The sequence below is a fragment of the Mytilus trossulus genome, chromosome 8 (genome assembly GCF_036588685.1).
Source record: "Mytilus trossulus isolate FHL-02 chromosome 8, PNRI_Mtr1.1.1.hap1, whole genome shotgun sequence".
NCBI lineage: Eukaryota > Metazoa > Mollusca > Bivalvia > Mytilida > Mytilidae > Mytilus > Mytilus trossulus.
In genome coordinates, this window is record NC_086380.1 from 41,324,168 (window position 1) to 41,346,519 (window position 22,352).

Here is a 22,352-nt window from a genome sequence, read left to right on the forward strand (position 1 = left end):
GTACATTTGATTTTTTTGTGTTTATTCATTTACGATCTTGAAATATTTTTTAACTATTTTAATAAAGGATATTCGTGTACCAGCCCTACATTGGTTCCTTTTTAAGGGCATGTAAAAGTAGTTTTAGAACCCCTTATTTTTGTTTTACAAAACACCACCAATACAAATATTAAAAGTGTATGTTTGATCGTTTCAAAAAGATTCCAATTAGTTTTTTTTAAATGAAGTATGGTCTTATTAATAAGCTCGGGATCACATTATATTTTTTGATATATCTGCAGATGCGGATACGTCAACGCATACGATACGGCTGATACGTTTGTAAATGACCGACCTCTAATAAAATAATTCACTAGTACTTCTCATTTTTCTCTATGTTTGAAATCTTAATCATTTAATGGAACAAACAATTTTTTTATGTAGGGGTATATCGAGCAACTTTCTAACTAGCTTACCTGATTCTGTTTTTCGGAACAATGTAGCATTGAAAGTATTGTAAGTAGAACAAAACTGCTATAGTTAGGTTGTTTGTTAACAGAAATGATTTACGTTATAAAGAATTGTTATCATAATCTTTAGATTCAACTTTGGTATTGTAAACCTTTGCCCTGGTCATTGTTGTTTATTCTATTTAAAACATATATGTTCAATGTAGACATATTATGTTATAACAATATGACGTTAACATCAAATGTGACATAAACCGTCTATATTGAATAGCTTGTTTTATTGCCCGTATTTTCTTTTTTTTTTTTTATATAAAAACTATTAGTTATTGAAAAAATGTTTGAACATAATGTAAAGTACTGGCCTTACTATTATTACACGGATGCAGGAGATATAAAATGAAAAATCAAATACATGAATCGATCGATCAAAAACACACAAAACCACGAAGAAATTAGAAAAATCTACCATAAGTTTAATAGATAAATAGATAGTTTGTTATAGGTACAAAGGTGACAGAATAGACAACTGTCTACAAAACATATTATACAAATAGTGTAAAGTAACTGACATGAACCCCACACAGGGGATGATTGCAATCGGTCTGCACAGGTAGGCAGTGCATGATCCATATTATTAACAGGTCGTGTTACAAGGAGAGGAGCTAACGCTGAGTTTACGTGCGCATTTTATGTAAACGCAGCTTTAACTCGAAATTGTAGTAGACTGAAAAATAAATAAAAAAAGTAAGCGATAATAACATTATCGTTTAACTCAACATTAACGCGAAAGTGGTGCATCTTCTAATTTTGTAAAGAGTAAATGGGCATTTACTTTCGATTTTCTTTCAGGTTAACGTGAAATAAGACGTGTCTTTTATTTTTTAAGAAGTAAACGCATTTTTAAGAAGTATACGCGCGTTAAGGCAGATTGACCAATAATTAATTGTTTGATGAAAAGCCGCAGTTATGTAGCTTTTACTCAGGTAGTCATTAGATATTTCCATCTTGACCGCGTTATATAATTATAGTAATCGCGCATTCATTAGTAAACGTAAAAAAATTAAGTTACCTAACGAAATATGTACTCGCTGCGTTAACGTGTGTTCACTTAAGCTTTGTGTAAAGTTTAGTCTGCACCCATTTGTATCTACATATCAGCTGGTATATAATTATTAAGAATAATACATTCAAATGCGATGTTATAGAGTAAATTACTGTTGTTAGACATTTCTACATCATCTTAGTGTTCAGCTGTAATGTTCATAGTTCGTGAATAACTATGATTTAAGACAACTGTGATATACATGAATAAACACAGCGCCCAAACATCCAAAGTAATCAAAACATATCGAAAGGAGAACAAAGTATTTTTAAATGTCAAGCTCATGCATCAAACACATTAAACATTGTGCATAAAAAGACTTATACCTAAATAGCTTAAACCTGCATCACTTGTAAATTGTAAAATCACAAAAATACTGAACTAAGAGGAAAATCAATTCGGAAAATCCATAATCACATGGCAAAATCAAATAACAAAACGCATCAAAAACGAATGGACAAGAACTGTTATATTCCTGACTTGGTACAGGCATTTTCAAATCTAGAAAATGGTGGATTAAACCTGGTTCTATAGCGCTTACCCTCTCACTTTAATGACAGTCTCATCAAATTCCGTTATATTTACATTGATGCGTTAAATAAACAGACACAATAAATAAAATAGTCATTATAAAGTACAGAGTCACGTTATAAGAACAAAAGAAATACAAAAAGTCGCATATACAAAACAAACCTCAATAAAATGAAAGCCAATACAAACACATTGACGAGATGTATAAGTACCGAGCCACGTCAGACGGATATCACATAAAACCATTCAACAGTAAAATTAATAGTAATAATAGAACAAAGACAAATGAAAGAACAATAAAACACGTTGTTAAGATGATAAACTTCTGAAGACCCTCTTTCACTGCGGACAGCATTTTAGTCAATATAATGAACAATTCTTTAGTGGAACATGAAGATGAGCCAGCAATATACCGTTGTTTGTACGGAATTTTATGAAGCTTTGGTATCCAATACAAACAAGGTAAGTCCTCCGATTCCATGAAGGACTTATGATTTGCTAAAATCTCATCCTTGTCAAATGATATGTCTTTGAATGTGGGATTACCTGAGTGCTCCTTTATACTCAATTATTTTACAAGACATTCGTAGTTATACGATTTACATACAAAGACAATATGATTTGAAGCTTTGTCCGCAGGAACAACAACATACTTATCATGAAAGGTTGATAGACATTTCATGGCCTCTTTGTCTCTGAAAACGGACTTTGGTCGATCATTTACACAGTTTTTCAACTTGTAAATGCGACGTTTTATCAGAGACCTGATAGTTTTAACCCATTCTGACAAAGTGTACAGTTCAACTTCTTCTCACTTAGCCCATGCTCTGACGTAGTCCTCAATGGAATCCATAATTATTTTGAAGTAATGGTTCCAATTGATGTGTTGGGGTTCTCTAAACTTAGGACCATGAGAAAACACCTTTCGGAGATTTTCAAGTTGAATTATGTTTAGATCCCCAGTTATTACATGACCAGAGGGGCTGTAATTACAAGGCGAGTGGGAACAGTCACATGTCGGAGGTTTTTTTAAGTATTGTTCTAAGTCAATGTCCTGCAATGCTTGTTTATAGTTAAATAGTTTAGGCGCAATGGTTTTGGTGTAACTGTAGGATACAATAGGAACAGACTGATTTTGAAAATAAATAGGAATTTTAGATGTTACCTCCTTGTGATGTAGAACGTTGCAGATATTGATTGCACCAATTCCTCTATTGGCAAAATCAACAGGAAGGATTCTCCTCTTTTCCTCAAGTAAAGGTTCCGATCTTACTGGTTTGAAAAGACGGAAATGAGCTACATCACAAATAATACTGACAAGTCTGTATATTGCAGAAAATGTATTGGTGCTTCCTTTTTTCAAGTGCATAATCTGTCAAACGTTTTAGAAAATTAACATGTTGTAAGTAACAGGTTCATTATAAATGGTCATACGACAATCAATACCTGTTATAACATGCATAAAACAACGACAGAATGACAAGGTTGTATATCTTAATGTGGTGTGTTAATCTAAATCATATATTAATGCAATGAATACATCGTAATAACACTGGTACGTACATTTTTTTCCAGTTTAATCGGACTTGTATAAATAAGAATTACGCTACTTTAATTACTTCATCTGTTTTCACATAGTTTCACTACCTAAAACAAAACATTTAATTGAAAAGATTGGTTTTTTTTTTTTAATGTAGGACGTTGTCGAACAACAGCCTTACTAGCCTACCTAATGGTGTTTTCAGAAACAACGTGGCATTGATATATTTGTAAGTAAAAATGATTGTTGTCATGTTAGTATGTTAACGTACATAATAAAATTTGCCTGACGAATAATCTGTTATCCTTTGATTCCACTTTGGCAATTATGTCCATTTGCTATCCTTAGATTACCTTAGCTGTATTTGGCAAAACTTTTAGGAATTTTGGTTCTCAATGCTCTACAACTTCGTACTTTATTTGGCACTTTTAACTTTTTTGGATTCGAGCGTCACTGATGAGTCTTTTGTAGACGAAACGCGCGTCTGGCGTATATACTAGTTTTAGTCCTGGTATCTATGATGAGTTTATTTACAGTAAAATAAGAACTATTTCTACTCTGAAAGGAGAATATGCAGTTGCAAGATGTTCAAGTCTCCATAAAGAGACAGATTAATATAATCAATTGTTCCTTGTTTCTGGATACTTATTGTGAATGTGCTTATAATTTATACTTGTATTTTTCATAATAAAATATTGTTTACACTAAGTCTCCATCGCTATTTCTTTTAAAATATACCACATGTACAAACTTGAGTTATATCTCCTATAACTATATATAATGTTTAGCAACTTGACACAATACAAGATAATCCATGATTTGAGGTTTTACCCATCCGATTTTGCAGTACAGTTCGAGACAAGTCACTTTCTCGTTATTTAATAAATTTATGAGTTAACTTCGGTTTGTCTATTTTTATTCTAATTTAGGTATTTGAATCACAACAATCTAACTAGCATACCTGATGGTGTTTTCAGTAACAATGCAGAATTGACGCTATTGTAAGTAGAACATAACTGCAATTATTTAAGTTGTTTTAGACAGGTTGATATTTATACCGGATAAAAAATTGCTATGCCAATCTTTTGATTTAACTTTGCTATGCAAATCTATATCCTGGTCATTGTTTTTGTTTTCAAACATATATGCTTTAAGAAAACCCAAATGATACGTATGTTTTCCTTTTAGTGTAAACATATTTTATTTGCAAAAGTATATTAAAAACAATTTAGTCACACTTAGATTGTCTTATCCTAAGATACATGACTGATCAATAAAATTCAAAACATTCACATATCAAACTCATGATAGCATAGTTCTAATCAGACATCTGTAATTGAAGAGGTTTACCTACAAAAAATATAGAAATGGTAAGCTTCAGGTACCGCTTTTTCTGAATCCTTTTGATAATCTGTAAGATTTTGGACGAAAGATACCAGAGGGACAGTCACGCTCATAGATTGAAAATAAAATTCTGTCAAATGCCATAAGGTAGCAATACACAGTTAGGAAAAAAACTTAAAATTGGCACTCATAATTTTTAAACGTCCCCTTTCCCCTCCTGTCTGACAAAGAAGGCTTTATATGTGTGTTATGCATGTATATACTTATAGAAAGAGAATTTAATGGTCATAAGGGTGAAATATAATCCCTTTTGGGTGTAACCATGGCAACAATCTGCATTTCTTAGATACAAAATATAGCAAAAAAGGTGAGTGAACATGTAACAAAAGTCTTCAAAATTTGGTCTAAAGGAAAAGTTCAATCAATTACAGTGATACCTTTCCTGAATCCTTAGGTTTAGATCTATCAAGTGGTAAAAAAAACCCCATCATATGCATTTCTGCTCGTTTTTCCATAAAATTGAATTGAAAAGATCGAGCGCAAAATCTTTGTTGATAAACACTACAATAATTTATGGACCTATGGACGGTACGGATAGGAAATACGGACTGTCAATCATATAAATGGCCTATAAAACATGTTAAAAACAATCTAAATGTTCATATAAACCCACTAAGAAGGCTATACTATTCTTCAATTATCTAAAAATCAATCTTATTGTACAAAATCTTTCATATTCAAAATATCCACAGGGGCCAAAATGCGAAACTAAACTTCTAACTGTGTAGTTGCTACCTTAGAGTTGACTCTGATATCAATTATCATAGCGTAAATAAAGTCGAAAAGTGAAATAATCGATCGTAGTTTTTTTCTCCTCAGATTACTATATAATAAATGCATAAATACTCTCTCTTATTTTGGCAATAAACAAACTTCAACTTTTATTTTTTCATTTTTGTATTAACAGTTGATTATGTCTTCAAAAAGTTATTATTTTTTTCCTGTTTCCAAAGAGACATTAAGAGGAATTCTTTGACGAATTTGCCACGTGATCTGTTGTCCTCTAATGTTGCCTTGACAATGATGTAAGTATTGATTATCAATAACTGATACCAAATATTACCAAATGCCAAGTCTGCTAAAACAAGTTAAATAAAAAAAATACTGAACTCTGAGGAAGGTTCCTAATCAAATGGCAAAATCAACAGCTCAATCACACCAAACGTATAAATAAAAAACGAGTAAAGTCCAAAAAATCCCCCTAAACTTAATACGTCATGAACAAACTAAAAGTATATATATTATAACTATAATAGCAGTACTATTTTAGACGATTCAGTACATATGAAAATTGCTAGTTGGTGCTTTGTATAGACATCTATATATATGTTACAGTAAATAGGTGAAATTAGGAATTATACGTAATTACTAAACATTTCAGTAAATACCTGTAATTACTAGCCAATTTAGTAATTACATGTATTTACTAGTTGTTTCAGTGATTACTGGTATTCACTGATTTTTTTGGTCATATTTACAGCTATTTACTAACTTGATATTTTTGATATAAAATTAAAGATATAATTCAAGATATCAAATAAGAAAGTAAAAGGGTAGGTATTTTAGGTCTAACTTAATTAAGAATTAAGGAATATAAGGCACATCAAAAGTGTATACTATTTAGTGTTTGTGAACTGAAACTGGAAAATGGTTGTTTTAACAGTTTTAAAACTCACTAAAAATAATTTTCAGCATGCAAGACAATGATATCAATCCACTTTTGAGAAATGCATTAAATTGTGAGACGTTTATAGGCAACTTCGTCACCTCTTTTTGCTGATAGACATTCGATAATGCTAAATTTGGTTTAATAATCTTGATAGTTCTTAAAATCTCATAATAATTTCTTTAAATCTAAATCTCCATCAGGCATACTTGCCCAATGACACAAGTTAATTTCCATTTACAAAATAGGTTAATTTAAGACTTCTTTTGTCAGACTGTTGCGATAAAGCTGACATTCTTCACAAACAAATTTATACACTTTCATGGTGTTAAAAGTCACATTTCATATTTCTGTGTTTCTCTTTTTTATGAGTTTTTCAAGACCTCCAAACTTAAGCTTATAAACCTGCAACAAAATTTTATCATCGTTTTTACTTGTATAAGAATCATCTTTTTGTGGATTGTATAGTCAACTAATTGATCCATCCCTTTTGTTTTACTTTCAATGTTGTCATTCTGTTTCTTTTTGTCGAAACTGCGACCATTCTGTCGTCAGTAGCGTATACACATATTTACTATGTGGTTAAAGTTTTGATAAGTTTCTTAAATTATCGTGGATTTCTACTAAACTTGAACAGAAGCTTGTTTATGATCATAAGATAATTTTCAAGAAGTAAATTTTGTAAAAATGAAATCAATTTTTCCGTATTTTACTTATAAATGGACTTAGTTTTTATGTCAGTTAACATTACATTCACACTGGGGTTATAGTTTTTAGAATTTTAATAATTTCTCAACATATCCTGAATTTCTACCAAGCTTGGACAGAAGCTTGTCTATGATCATAAGATAAGACCCATAAGTAAAGTTTGTAAAAAAGAATCCTTTTTCATATATTCCTTATAAATGGACTTCGTTTTTCCCCAGTTAATATTACATACACTCTGCAGTTTGTTTTTAAAACATTTATAAGATTTCATAAACCATCCTGGATTTTAACCACATTTGGACAGAAGCTTCTTACAGTACTTATCAAAAGAGGAAAATTTTAATATTTCTTTCCCATTTTTATTGAGCCTGCGACTAACAGCAAAAGTAGGCGAGATACAGGTTCTGCGAAACCTTACAATTTAAAATCTGAATACATCGGTAATATATCTCCAGCTAGGGGTTGAATTGTGGGTCATATGCATACGTATTGATTGAGGTCCAATTATTCACTTGCAAGTGCACCAGTACCAGATTGACTGCTAAAATATAATTTCACTATATCATTTTCACTAATGATTGAACAAAAAAAAATCATATTTTATTTTTTGTATATCTCGTAGCTAGTGCTCCTATAACAAAAAGGTACATTTTAGGCTAATCACTTTTTAAGAGTACTCACTATAGTTGGTATTACCATAACTTTTGATCAGCTGACCATATTCCAACATTGTTTTAACAGTTAGTAAATAGGTGAAAAAAAATCATTTTGAAATAAGTAATTACTTGTAATAACTGGGCCGTTTCAGGAATCACTTGTATTTACTAAGTGCATTTGGGATTACAAGTAATTCCTAAATTTGAGTAATTACATGTAATTCCTAATTTCACCTATTTACTGTAACATATATAATACACAAATAAATAAGTCTAAATTGAAATCAACGTTCAAACCCATAATGGCGTTGGATACAAACCGTAATTGTTATACGTGTGCATGTAAAACAAATTTTGTTTTCAAAAGACAAAAAAAAAAATGTGAAAAGGTATATTTTATGTTAAACACAATTGACTAACAGGTCGGACAACTGTGTCAATATCCCTAATGCGCCTCGAAATGAGGAACACAAAATTTAAAGTTGTGTGTAAACCATAAATCACTGTGTAGTGATATTGAACATGTTTCTGCAAATGACTGAGCTTAACCATTTGTGGTGATTAGAAAAGTAAAGGAACATAGAATAAATGTGAAAAAAAACTATGGAGCAATTAAATGTGTTCAAAAGTATCAAATTGTCAAAGAACTTATTGTGTTAAAAATGATTTTTTATAACCACGCAGAGCCGCATCACGAAAGAATGTTCGGGGTATGCTAAAGTAATTTAACGTCACATACCCCGAAAATTTAGCCACATATGTGAAAATGTCACAGCTTTGAAACCAGCTATCATACATATCCAAGTTTACGAAATGGACTGAGCTACAGGAAAAAACGTTACCATTACCGCCTATGTAAAAACAATTAAATCTATTGATCCAACTGATGTTCTTAATACAAGTATGTATATATAACACGTCTTAAAAGAGGGTCGATAGATACCAAAGGGATAGTCAAACTCGTAAATCTAAAACAAACTGACAACGCCATGGCTAAAAATGAAAAAGACAAACAGAAAACAATAGTACACATGACACAACATAGAAAACTAAAGAATAAACAACACGAACCCCAACTTAAATGCAGATGAAGCATGGCAGATCTTCAAATTTGCGTTTGCAAATTTTTGTTCTTCCCTCGAAAATCAAAACCTTGGTCATGTGACATCGTGACAACGACGTCTGCACAATTCAACCACCTTTACTACATAAAGCTTTTAGTGGTCAATATATTGCTTTTCCTCGTCGGCTTTATCTAGAGTTGTAACAACGTGTATGATGTATACTGGCAAGTAAATGGTGTACCTTTCAGATATTTTATTTTGTCTGCTGTAAATTCAAATTTTATATTATGTTACGTGTCAATGAAAAAAATCTATTTTATTTGAAGAATTTAACCTGTGGGAAAATAAACGTCACAAAAAATAAGTCAATTTGGCGTTGATCTAATCTTGTGTTTTGTCATAAATTCACAAAAAGTGTTAGTTGTTATTTTGTTTTTACATGACTCCCGAAATGCTTTTAGCTACATGTTTCATAACTATGTGATTGTATATGCACTTTATAAAACAATGTTGACTTTTTTACCCCTATTTTGAAATTTTAACATATATGTCTGTTTGTTTTGTTCATTCATCGTTGTCAATATAATGGAATTTTATGCGACTGTCATTCAAGTGAGAGGTTAAGCTAGCTTAATACATCATTTGTTACATGAAAGAAAATGCCTGTTCCAAATCAGGAATATGTTAGTTGTTACAATTCGCTTGATGTGTTTAAGCTTTTGATATTACATTTGATTAGGGACTTTCCATTTTAAAGTTTCCTCGAAATTCGGTATATTTGTGATTTTACTCCTTTCGCTATGCATATTTTTGCTGGCCTTCCTATATTTAGGTTCTATTAAAAGGTTAATGTCGGAAGAATAACACAATTTTTCTATGTTTATTACATACTAGATACCGTGAATTAAGATTAAAAAAACAAGTTAATATTTTTCATTTGAAAAATCATTTAATTATACAACACTTACCTCAAATAATGATATGTCTTGTCAAGATATAATGAAAGGGGTGCATCATAATGAAAAAAGAACTAGTGATTGACCATAAAATTTGTAGGTTTTTCTTATTTATTTACGTTAACGTTCAATGTCAAAAAAGGAGTAGCACATCATAAAACTGAAATATGATACAAAATTGGCAACTCGTGATAAATAACAGAATTATATGGTGTTTGTGCCATTGGACTTATCGAAAGTGTTGAACTCCTTTAATGATATGATATGTGTATTTGTTATGCAATAACAATATTCAGTTGTACTTTAAGGTCGTACCTTACACTACAGGGAGATTACTCTGTAAAATCAACTTAACGTTTTAATTACGTTGTATTGTTAAGGGAATATCATGCTTCTCAGTGATCAAAATTAGTGTTTTTCAAACTGCCATATAACCAGTATAATATTCCTAATAAAATGGTTGTTTCAAATTTTTTGAAATTTTCATATTTTTGTCAAAGGGTCAAAGTTAATACTTTGTCAAAATTTTATGAAAATTAAACTGGCCAAATTCATTTTAGTGAAAGTGTTGGGTAATTTTTGTACATTTGCGTGTACCAGTGAGCATAGGTATCTAAAACTTGTGATTTTCTATTTATAGAAATCTCAATGATAATAACCTAGATAGTTTACCAGAGAATATTTTCGCTAACAACTTGAATTTACAGAGACTGTAAGTATTGCTAACAAAGTATTTGGGGCAGTCATTCAGGGAGGGAATCTTTCAGACTTTTTCACTGTTGAACGGGGTTGTAGGCAAGGTGATCCATTATCGCCTTATCTTTTCATTCTTTGTGCTGAAATTTAAGCGTTAAAAATAAGAGATAACAAAAATATAAATGGAATCAAAGTTCTTGATGTTGAAAACAAACTCTCGCAGTTTGCTGACGATACATCACTACTTCTAGATGGTAGTGAAGAATCTTTAAATGAGGCATTATTGGAACTAGATTGGTTTGCTAAAATTTCTGGTTTGAATATAAATTTTTCCAAAACTCATGTCATTTGGATTGGAAGTAAAAAGTACAGCACAGAGACACTTTGTACAAATCAAAATCTTACTTGGGGAAGCACATCCTTTAAATTATTGGGTGTTAATTTTGATGTTGATTTAGAAAAACTAGTTAAAATCAATTATGATGAAAATATTGTAAAAATAAAAAGACTAGTCAAACAATGGTCTAGACGTAACATTACTGTTATTGGTCGAATTACTGTTGTAAAGACACTTATGTTGCCAATTTTAAATCATTTAATATTGTCACTACCTAATCCAAGTGAAGATATTATTAAACAGATAAATGAACTGATGTATAAGTTTATTTGGAACTCACCAGTTCATAGAGTGAAAAAAGATGTAATACAAAAAGATTATTGTGATGGAGGCTTAAAAATGATTAATTTACATGCTTTTATAAATGCTTTGAAATGTACTTGGATTAGAAGAATTTGTAGAAATGATTGTAAATGGCGAAATATATTTTTGTCATATGTTGATAAAGATAGATTATTTAGTTGTAGTAATAGCTATGTAAAGCAACTACAGCAAAGTATTAAGAATAAATTTTGGAAAGATGTACTGGGTGCTTGGCAAATGGTAATTAAAAAAGAAATGAATTTGCACGACTGGGAATATTTTCTTTCCAGTCCAATTTGGATGAATAACCTATTCCAAATTGATAACAAACCAGTTTTTTTCAAAGACTGGCATAGTAAGGGTATTTTATATGTAAATGATATTGTGGGGGAGAATGGTACCTTTCTAAATTTTTATCAATTTCAGGAGTGTTTTCAGATGGATATAGACATCATGAAATATAATAGCATAATTTCTATGCTAACTAAGACTTCCAAAAAAATTAAAAGGGGAGATTATAAATTAGTATCTCCTTTCATACCATCAGTTATAAAGACCATTCTCAAAAGCAAAAAGGGATCTAAAGATATGTATTTGGTGCTAAACAAAAACAACACTGTTCCTACAGGAGTAAAAAGATGGGAAGCAATTTTAGGTTTAGAAAATCAAAACTGGAAAAAGATTTTTCAACTACCATTTGCTATTACAAAAAATACTAAGCTACAATGGCTTCAGTATAGAATTAATCATAAAATTCTGGCAACAAATACGTTTTTAAACAAAATTGGGATTGTGCAAAACCCATATTGTACTTTTTGTAAGACTGAACTTGAATCAATTGAACATATACTGTGGGATTGTTATTATGTACAACAATTTATTGAGCAAACTGAAATGTGGTTTCTCCATAACGGTATTAGTATACCATTTACACAGGATATTTTTTTGTTTGGAAATTTATCACGAATGTACAAAGGTGACCCTCAAAACAATATTTTTCTCTGGATTAAACAATATATGTATAATACACGATATTTCAAAGGAGAATTAAGTTTAACAGCATTGATTGAAAAAATAAAGCATCATTATATTTTGGAGAAGAAGATATCAGTTAAAAATAAATGTTTTGAAAAGTTTAATCAAGCTTGGTGCATTTACCAAGAGGCTTTACAGGATAATTTGGTGGATGAGCAACTATGAAAAAATTAGCAGACATCAAAATGATTTTTTTTTGATTTTTTTTTTTTTTTTTTATATTGGTTTTTTGTTGCTTTTGGTTTTTTTTCTTTTTCTTTAATCATCTTTTAATTCTTTTATTTATTAATTCTCTATATTTTTTTTGTATGTCCTTTTTAATAAGATACAATTATAAAATCCAAACAAAATATTATTTTCAAGTTCTATACATTTTCTAATAGGTTGTATTATATTACATTTATATATATGAACTTATTGTTTGAAAACTGTACTGTTGTATATTATATATGTTGGATAAAAAAAAAGTATTTGGGGCACAATAGTTAATATGTACTATTGTTTCAGAAAAATGGAGAAGGTTTGATACGATTAAATCATTTAATTCCGCTGCAAATTATTGCACCTGTCCTAAGTCAGAAATCTGATGTACAGTAGTTGTCGTTTGTTTATGTAATTATACGTGCTTCTCGTTTCTCGTATTTTATATAGATTGTTTTTCCCGTTTGAATGGTTTTACACTAGTAAATTTGGGGCCCTTTATAGCGTATTGTTCGGTGTAAGCAAAGGCGCATTGTTGAAGGCCATGCATTGACCTATAATGGTTTACTTTTATAAATTGTTATTTGGATGGTAAGTTGTCTCATTGGCACTCACACCACTTCTTTCTTCCTATATCTATTTAATTTTTAAAACATCAAGTTAATGAATTATCTTTCTACTTTCCATGCCGATAAATATATTTTGTCTCTGGAATGTGTCATTTTTTCAATTTTTTGAGTGAATAGTTAAACACAAATGTAGTTCATTCTGCATTTTAAAAAAGGCGAACATGTATCATACTCATTTGCATCGATGATCTTTTAAGGTGGTACCTAATACTACAGGGAGATAACTCTGTAATATCAGCAGAACGTTTTAATGACGTTGCGTTGTGAAGGCAATATAAAGCTTCTAAATGATCAAAATTGGTGTTTGTCAAACTGCTATATAACCAGTGTAATTTTTCTGATAAAACGCTTGGTTCAAATTTTTTAAATTTTTTATATTTTTGTTTAAGGCTCAAAGTAAATACTTTGTCAAAATTTTAGGAAAATTAAACGAGCCAAATTAATTTTAGTGAAAGTGTTGGGTACCACCTTAACATTAAAATTTTACTCTACATTGGTGAGTTACCCGTGCTTGTCCCAAAAAACTTAGATTTTGTATAGTGTGAAGGCTAAAAGAACTATGCTTCTAACATGGTTTGACAAATTAGTCATTAAATACATTTATCTGTAGTTCCTCCCCCGACAACTTTTCATCATGGTTGCAGATGAATAACGAAAGTTGACGTCGTTTTGGACCATTTAAAAATTTTGATAACGTCAGTATCCGCATGCCCTCATGTATATTAAAAGAGAGGAGAAAAATACCAAATAGTTGTCGTTTGTTGATGTGTTACATATTTGTTTTTCGTTAATTTAATACACATAAATTTGGCCGTTAGTTTTCTCGTTTGAATTGTTTTCTATTTGTCCTTACGGGGCCGTTTATAGCTGACTATGCGGTTTGGGCTTTGCACCGTACATTGACCTATAAATGATTATTTCTGTGTCATTTGGTCTGCTGTGGTTAGATTGGCAATCATATCACATCATCTTTTTTATACTCAAACCCATGAGTCGAAAATAAACAAACAAGGCCAGTACACAAAACACAACATACCAACTATGTTGCTCATATAAGTACAAACCAAGTCTAATTCAGTAGGTCATATTCAGGGAAAAGACGACCTGATTTTAGTTACGATAATCGGAACATATAAAATTGCGTCTGTGAAAGAGATATTCCAAAAAAATACACCAACTAGTGATGACGCTCTTTAACGTTTCAATGAGATTATTTCATCTTCACCACTTTGACCTCTGTATCTAATATTTTTTTTTCCTCTCTCATGAAAATGAAAATAGAAAATGCAAGCCTTGGAATAACGTGTTAACTGGAATTTATCTATTTCATTTGGTTGTGGAATGTTTCTTTAGCATATAAAAAGTTCACACTTGAAAAGCTGAAATCATCTCTTCTGTCTGAAATTTGTATCTCAACCGTAAAATCACAAAAATACTGAGAAAAATTCAAAACGGAAAGTCCCTAATCAAATCTAATTTCCATATGTGATATATTTAAGTGGACTAATTTAATTCAATTCCTACAGATAGACTATCATTTGATTAGCATCGTTGCTATTAATATTCATAGTCGAAATGTCTAATACATGCTGTACAGCTGGCACTATAAATATAAAAACAAACACAAATATTCGTTTACAAACATTCGTATTCTTTTACACTACAAACATCCGTGTTCTTTTACACTACAAACATCCGTATTCTTTTATACTACAAATATACGTATTCTTTTACACTACAAACATCCGTATTCTTTTACACTACAAACATACGTTTTCGTTTCCACTACAAACATCCGTATTCTTTTACACTACAAACATCCTTGTGCTTTTACACTACACACATCCGTATTCGTTTCCACTACAAACATCCGTATTATTTTACACTACAAACATCCGTGTTTTTTTACACTACACACATCCGTATTCTTTAAGAATTGAGTTGTGTGACTATATTCCTAGCTCACTATTTTTTACAAACGATTATTTATTTGTCATCCTGTTCGAATTGTATTTATTTAAATTATAATTATAAGTTTCCTCCGCCAAACACTTTTGTTACGGTATAAAGTGGGTTCGCAAAAATGATATAAAACAGTAATTTTGCTAACGAAACTCATCCTGTTTATCCGAACATTTTTGATTGTTAGAGATATATCCTCAAAAACTGTTTTATTGTGTTTGATCTCCGTCGCAACTGTAAACGAAATCGTCAAATTCATTTTTCCAAATGGCTTGTAGAATGTTCGGGATGCTTCGGTCGATTTCAATCGAAGTGATACTAAGACTTAATATGAGAGTTATATCCCCTTATATCATTAAACGTAAGTGCTTGCAACCTAATGTCTTTCGATATGAGGTTCTTGGTTCATAAAAACGAAAATCAGGTCAAGGTCCAAGTTCACGATTTTAGCGTATTTAAGCTTTTACTCAGGGACCGTTTAAGATATAGACAGAATATTTTAAGAAATTGTGAGATGCGACATTTCGTAACACTTTTGTGTTGGATGAAAGGGAACGTTGACGTTTCAAAGGAGTTTTTTTAACACTTTTTGAAAATAAATTAGCTGTGATGTAGTTAATTACCCGTATAGTTTAGAGACCTTATGTCTTTTGGTACATAGAACCATATATTTTTGGAATCAGTGTGAGGATGGTACAGGAAGCGACATTTTTTTTAAACTTGAAGTTACAATTTATCTCACTTATTTTAAGCAAAAGTATCTAGCAACCATATATTTTTGGAATCGGTGTGACTAAAGCTATTGAAACCGCGATTGACATTTTTTCATACGGAAGTAACAAAGTATCTCCCTTATTTCAGACAAAAGTGTATAGAAACCATATATTTTCAATGAGTTCACCAAAACCTACATTTTTGTTTTATTGGACACTCAAAGTTAATTTGTGTCAACAGCAGATAGCTTCATCTCAATTATTTAGATACTCTGTTTGGAAAGACTTTCAAGAACAACTGCTTTTTAATAACCTTCGTTTTTCCTATTTTTAAAAACATATTTAGAGTATATACATGCAATTGTTTTGATGATTTTAGGCATGTGACAGGGAATATGTTAACCAACCTTTCTGACAATGTGTTTTCAAACAACAAAAATTTGGAGTCGGTGTAAGTATCAATGAATATAAAAAATAGTTTTGAAATTGCGTGGTTTAACTGATATCTTGTTTTTGTTACAGTTGAAAGCGATGGAATTACAAATATCTTTGATGATGCCTGATAACAAATATATTACGTGAATATAACAACCTTTTACCAGAGTTGGATTAATTGTATCCCTAATTTCAAAATTGTTAATGTGCATACGACATTTTAAGAAACGTAACTAACTATATTATTATTACTGAATATCGAACATAATATTATGCAAATTTCAAAGTTCTCTTATTATTAATACATGACTAGAAATTAAAGCAACCGTTTGGATATAACTTTTGAAATAATTAGCATAATTCAGTAATTACATTTGAATTATCAATGCTAAAAATTCATACTTGATTTGACGTAATATCAATTTTCCGAAAGCCCACTGTATTTGATGGACGCCGGGTGTAATATCATATTGAAAAAAAAACAATAGCGGTTCTAACCGCAAATAACACACATGTCGTAATGCTATGCTTCTTTACATTTTAATAGAACATGCTTTCTCTTCAAAGAATACAGAATCTTTCATACATATTTTCAACATAGATAGTCGATGCCGTCACAGTGAAAGTAATAAGAAACAATTTGTTTTAGGGACACGTGTATCCGACGACAATTCATAAGCCTTTTAAGGACAAAGTTGTCCAGACATCCCCTACTTAAACGAAAAAGATTACATCAAACAAAAATACTTGCTTTGATAAATACTTTAAGAGTATATGAAGGTTACAGTGAATTTGTATAATCAGGGATTATGTAGAATCGCTGTTTAGTTTGTGGATAATTATATAATCGCTAACATTTTCAGGGTTTATGTAAAGTCACTAGAAAGACATCAGGGGTTATACATAATAACTGGAATAAAGAACATGAACAATAATTGAATAATTATTATGATTTTTTTGTGCTGACATGAATTGTCATTGATATGGTTATATTTATAAATTTACTGTTTACTAATTTTTGAATTTTTTGAATCACTAAGGCTTTTCTACCTCAGGCATAGATTACCTTAGCTGTATTTGGCAAAACTTTTAGGAAAATTTTGGTGTACAATGCTTTTCACTCTCGTACTTTATTTGGTCTTTTAAAACTTTTTAGGATTTGAGCGTCACTGATGAGTCTTTTGTAGACGAAACGCGCGTCTGGCGTATATGCTGGTTTTGGTCCTGGTATCTATGTTAAGTTTATTTATCTTTAAAATCCACAAAAACATGATGATAAACTTAAATTGTAAAATATTAAGCACACTACATGTGCTTTTTAAAATGTAAAATTTTAAGCCCAACATGTAAAAATGATTACCGTAATGTATTAAAATGTTAGGCACAAAATTAAAATGTTAAGCACAATGTTTTAAAATGATATCATTAACATATTAAAATGTTAGACATAATATTAAACTTTTAAACAGACTATTCAAGATGTTAAGCACAGTAGTATACCGGTGTTCAAAAGTCATAAATCGATTGTGAGAAAACAAATCCGGGCTACAAACTAAAACCGATCGGAACATATCAATTTTAAGAGGAAAACTAAAGTGCAACAGAAACAGCAAAATACAGACAAACAAACTATTTGATAACAACTGTCATTATTCCTGACTTGGTACAGAACACTTTAAGAAATCATGGTGGGTAACTAACCTCAATTCTTATAAATGATAGGAACAATAAATCAAAATGTGAAGCACAATATATCAAAATGATAAACACATTACAATAAAAAAGTTACCAAAAGATATTAAAAAGTCACTAAATCTATTCTAATCTTAGGCCCCTAATATATACAAACGATGTGGTTTAACAGTTAAATAAAATACCACTAAAAAGACTGTCCACTTACGATTTCTATTTCACCTCAAGCTTGTAGATCAGATACGAAAACTGTTCACTATAAATTTCAAGAAATAAGACAATAAGAAAACATATTAATTATGTGTCTATAATTAATTTGTTTTGTACTGATATTTCCTGAAATCATATTTCGGAATTTGTTATAATAATAATTTAAATGTTCAATGATTATATAATCACTAGTCATTTTCATGGATTTTCTATAATCACTAATGATTTAAGTGAATCTACAAAATCCCTGACAAATCAAGGATTCCTCATAATCCCTGTAAAAATTAACTGTAACATATATACATATGGTTTTACACTAGTAATTTTTTCCGGGGCTCTTTATGACCTGCTGTTTGGTGTGAGAAAAAGCTCTGTGTTAAAGGCCGTACCTTGATCTATAATAAATGGTTTACTTTTATACATTGTTACTTGGATGGAGAGTTTTCCCATTGATATTTATACCACATCTTCCTATATCTATATATATAATCTATGGTCTACGTCATGCCTGTACGAACGGTGGCTAGAAAGTGACAAACAAAATAAACATGACTACAAACCAGGATCGAAATCATCACTTCTGTTTAGAAGATAAGCACAAAACCCATTACGCCAATACATTACTTTCCGTTTTACTTTCGAACTACGAAATATATTGTTACTAATGTGATAACCATTTGTAGCGTTGTTGCAGTCAAGTAATGTTAGATACAAGCACTTTTAGAGTTGAATATGTTAAAACAGTTAAAAAAAATGCGGCATTACCAATTTACATCTATAACTTAAAAACAAATCATAAAATGACTGCAACTTGTATGGACAGATGATTGTTTGTTCGATGAGTTTGTTTGAAACGCTAGACAGCATTATAACGCTTGCAATATTACTTATAGAATAAGGACTCGTGGGTGACCATAGAATTGAGAATGGAAATATCGGGAATTTGACAAAGAGACAACAACCCGACCATAGAATAAACAACAGCAGAAGGTCACCAACAGGTCTTATATGTAGCGAAAAATTCCCGAACCCGGAGGCGTCCTTCAGCTGGCCATGAATTTTCTAGCTTTTTCTGATATATTTATGATCACGCTCATTATCTTAAAAGGAGTAGCACATACTAAAATGAAATATGGAACAAGGTTGGCACCTCGTAACAAAAACATAATATTTTGTTTCATGTGCCATTATACTGGTTTAAGTGTTGTCTGATCATTCTTTGTAAACTCTTCAAATGCTAGGGTTTGTGTATTAGTTTTGTTAAAGCAATATTCATTTGTCCTTTTGCAATATCTGTTTTGTACATTTTAATGTGCAGATACGCACGATTTATATAATTTTTTTGGTTAATTATCTGTTTTATAGTGATCTTGGATTCAACAAAATAGATAGTTTACCGCGGACTATTTTCTCTAACAACATAAATTTACTAGAACTGTAAGTATTTGCAACAATTTTTTGTCTCGAATAATACTTTTTAAAACAATAAGTTAAATAACTATGTGTATTATTTCCGTATTGATAGGTATATGTTGTCTTCTGAATATTCATATTATTAATCTTTCGAATTAATCGTTAATAAAATTCAGTTCTTTCTGCATTAAAATCAGACGATCATTTATGATACTTAATTGTTTCGATGATCCTGGAACATTTAACTGTGACATTCCATTGGCAAATATTGAATGTTGTGTGTTTTCGCGCACCACCTTAAAAGTTTAATTTTTCAAATAGTTATCAACGGTACTAAGATTATAATATAATACGCCAGACGCGCGTTTCGTCTACATGAGACTCATCAGTGACGCTCAGATTCAATATTTATAAAGCCATACTAAAGTACAAAGTTGGGAACACAAATTCCAAAAAGTTGTGTCAAATGCAGCTAAAGTAAAGTATTCCTGGGATACGAAAATCCTTATTTCTAACACTATTATACATTTATCGAATTAATGATTGAATAAATTATCTGTAGTTCCTCCAAAACCGTTTTGATTCTCATTGCTGCAGATAAATAAACAAACATTGACGTAGTTTATGATCGCTCTGGATCTTTTATAGCAGAACTACCATCAGTGTTTGTATATCCTCATGTATAATAAAAGTCGTGCGAAATTTTTTAAATGCAAATTCAAATTCATTAGTCGAAAATAAACTAGGAACACCATTTTACAAACACATCATATCAACGTCATGTTGATCATATAAGTACAATGCGCAATCCCGATAGTACGTCTTATTCGATGGATCACATGTTTGGAAAAGATGTTCGTTACATTAATCAGAACATCTAAGTCAGCATCTTTAAAACAGATATTCATTTAGAATACACCAACCAGGAATGACGTCATTTGAAGTAGCGAAGTGAGTATTTTATCTTCACCACATGGACTACTTAGAGAACAGCAATCCTCTATCAAGATAAATCAAGACAAGACATGCCAGCCCTGGAATAGCGTTTTAACTGGAAGATATAAATTTCATATGTAAATGCTTATGGATTGTTGCTTTATCGAAATGGAAAGAACATAATTGGGAAAAATAAAATCATCTTTTTTGCCATAAACTTTTTATCTCAACCTACATTAATTGTCAATTTTTAGAAGCAAGTCAAAATATGAGGCTTACTAGATAAACTAATCATATATACCAGCAGGGTTTCCCCTGGGTCAATTATTTTTTTCGCCACCTCTTTCTTCAAAACAATATATTTTTCGCCACTTTATTATTTTTTTCGCCAAGTATAAACACAAATATATTTTTCTCAAAAAAAATTTGTTTGTATCACCCTCAGCTGCCACTATATCATGTATATGTAATGCTAAAATTGAAAGAAAAAAATGTTTACGGTTTGTCGCTAAAAAAAATAGATTGCTGCCTAAGTAAAACTATATGCTTGAAACAGGTGGTCACTGAAACGACTTTGAAGTACCCACTCAAATCAATGATCTATAAGAAAGTTAAATGATAAAGTTTTAAATCAGAGACCTTTCTTGCTTTTGAACATTTTTCGTCATAACAACAATTTTCTTTTCTAGACTATCATTAAAAGAAGGAGAGCAAGCGTAAATTTTGCCTCAACCACGTGCGTCGCAAAGTTGTTAATAAATCCCTTTTGTGACATGTAACAGAAGCCATTTAACCATACATGTATCATTTTGTCATATCATACAATCAACACCTTTATTAATTAGTCCTTTGATGTCGATAGCTATGAATGCAATCAGCTGATTATTCATTTTCTGTCAAAATCTTAACGAGTTCAAGTTGAATTCCCAGTATTGTCTGATTCATGTGATTGGTAAAGTCAGAGAAACCCGAAAAAAGTAAATAAACAAGATGGCTGAAAATAAATCGTTCCATATATTTCTTTCGCCAAATTCTTTCGCCAATGACGAATTTTAATCGCCATAATTATTATTTTTTCGCAAATTGCGAAAATGGCGACCGCCAGCGGAAACCCTGTACCAGGACTAAATTTAGTATACGTCAGACGCGCGTTTCGTCAACAAAGGACTCATCCGTGACGCTCGAATCCAAAAAAGTTAAAAGGCCAAATAAAGTACAAAGTTGAAGAATGTATGTGTTTATCCTTTTCAAGTTAGATAAGATAAATGCGTTGAAAATAGTCATGATAGTTTAATTTAGCAATAAGACATTATCTATAGAGCGGAAAATGAAGTTAAAAAGAAACGTTCCTGAAGTCAGTGTTATTATAAGAATATATCAACAAGAAGAGGAGAATGATAGGTTCAGATAGGAATGTGAATTGTTTGTTGGAAAATACGTCCTTGAAACTTAAAAAAATATGTCAATCAAGAAATAAAACATCTTGATAATGTAAGTATCAGAGTGGTTTACAAACAACGACGCATTATCTCTAAGACAAGATACTTGTATGCACGTTGCCAATTTTATTTATGAAACAAAGCAGGCTCAATTCATTCTATGTATCTGTTTGTTAAGAATGGGGAAACATGTGCAAACGGCAGAAAAATCAGTT

At 30.9% G+C, this 22,352-nt stretch overlaps 2 long non-coding RNA genes across 2 annotated transcripts; both read left to right on the top strand.

Moving 5' to 3' along the window:
- Window positions 1-3,559: 3,559 nt before the first annotated feature.
- On the top strand, window positions 3,560-4,623 carry LOC134682172 (uncharacterized). Its single transcript, XR_010100815.1, has 3 exons — window positions 3,560-3,637; window positions 3,780-3,851; window positions 4,552-4,623. It is a non-coding gene; the product is annotated as an uncharacterized LOC134682172 (long non-coding RNA).
- A 1,335-nt stretch (window positions 4,624-5,958) lies between these two features.
- On the top strand, window positions 5,959-16,462 carry LOC134682174 (uncharacterized). The gene is made up of 3 exons (XR_010100817.1): window positions 5,959-6,051; window positions 10,717-10,788; window positions 16,392-16,462. It is a non-coding gene; the product is annotated as an uncharacterized LOC134682174 (long non-coding RNA).
- The last annotated feature ends 5,890 nt before the right edge of the window (window positions 16,463-22,352 follow it).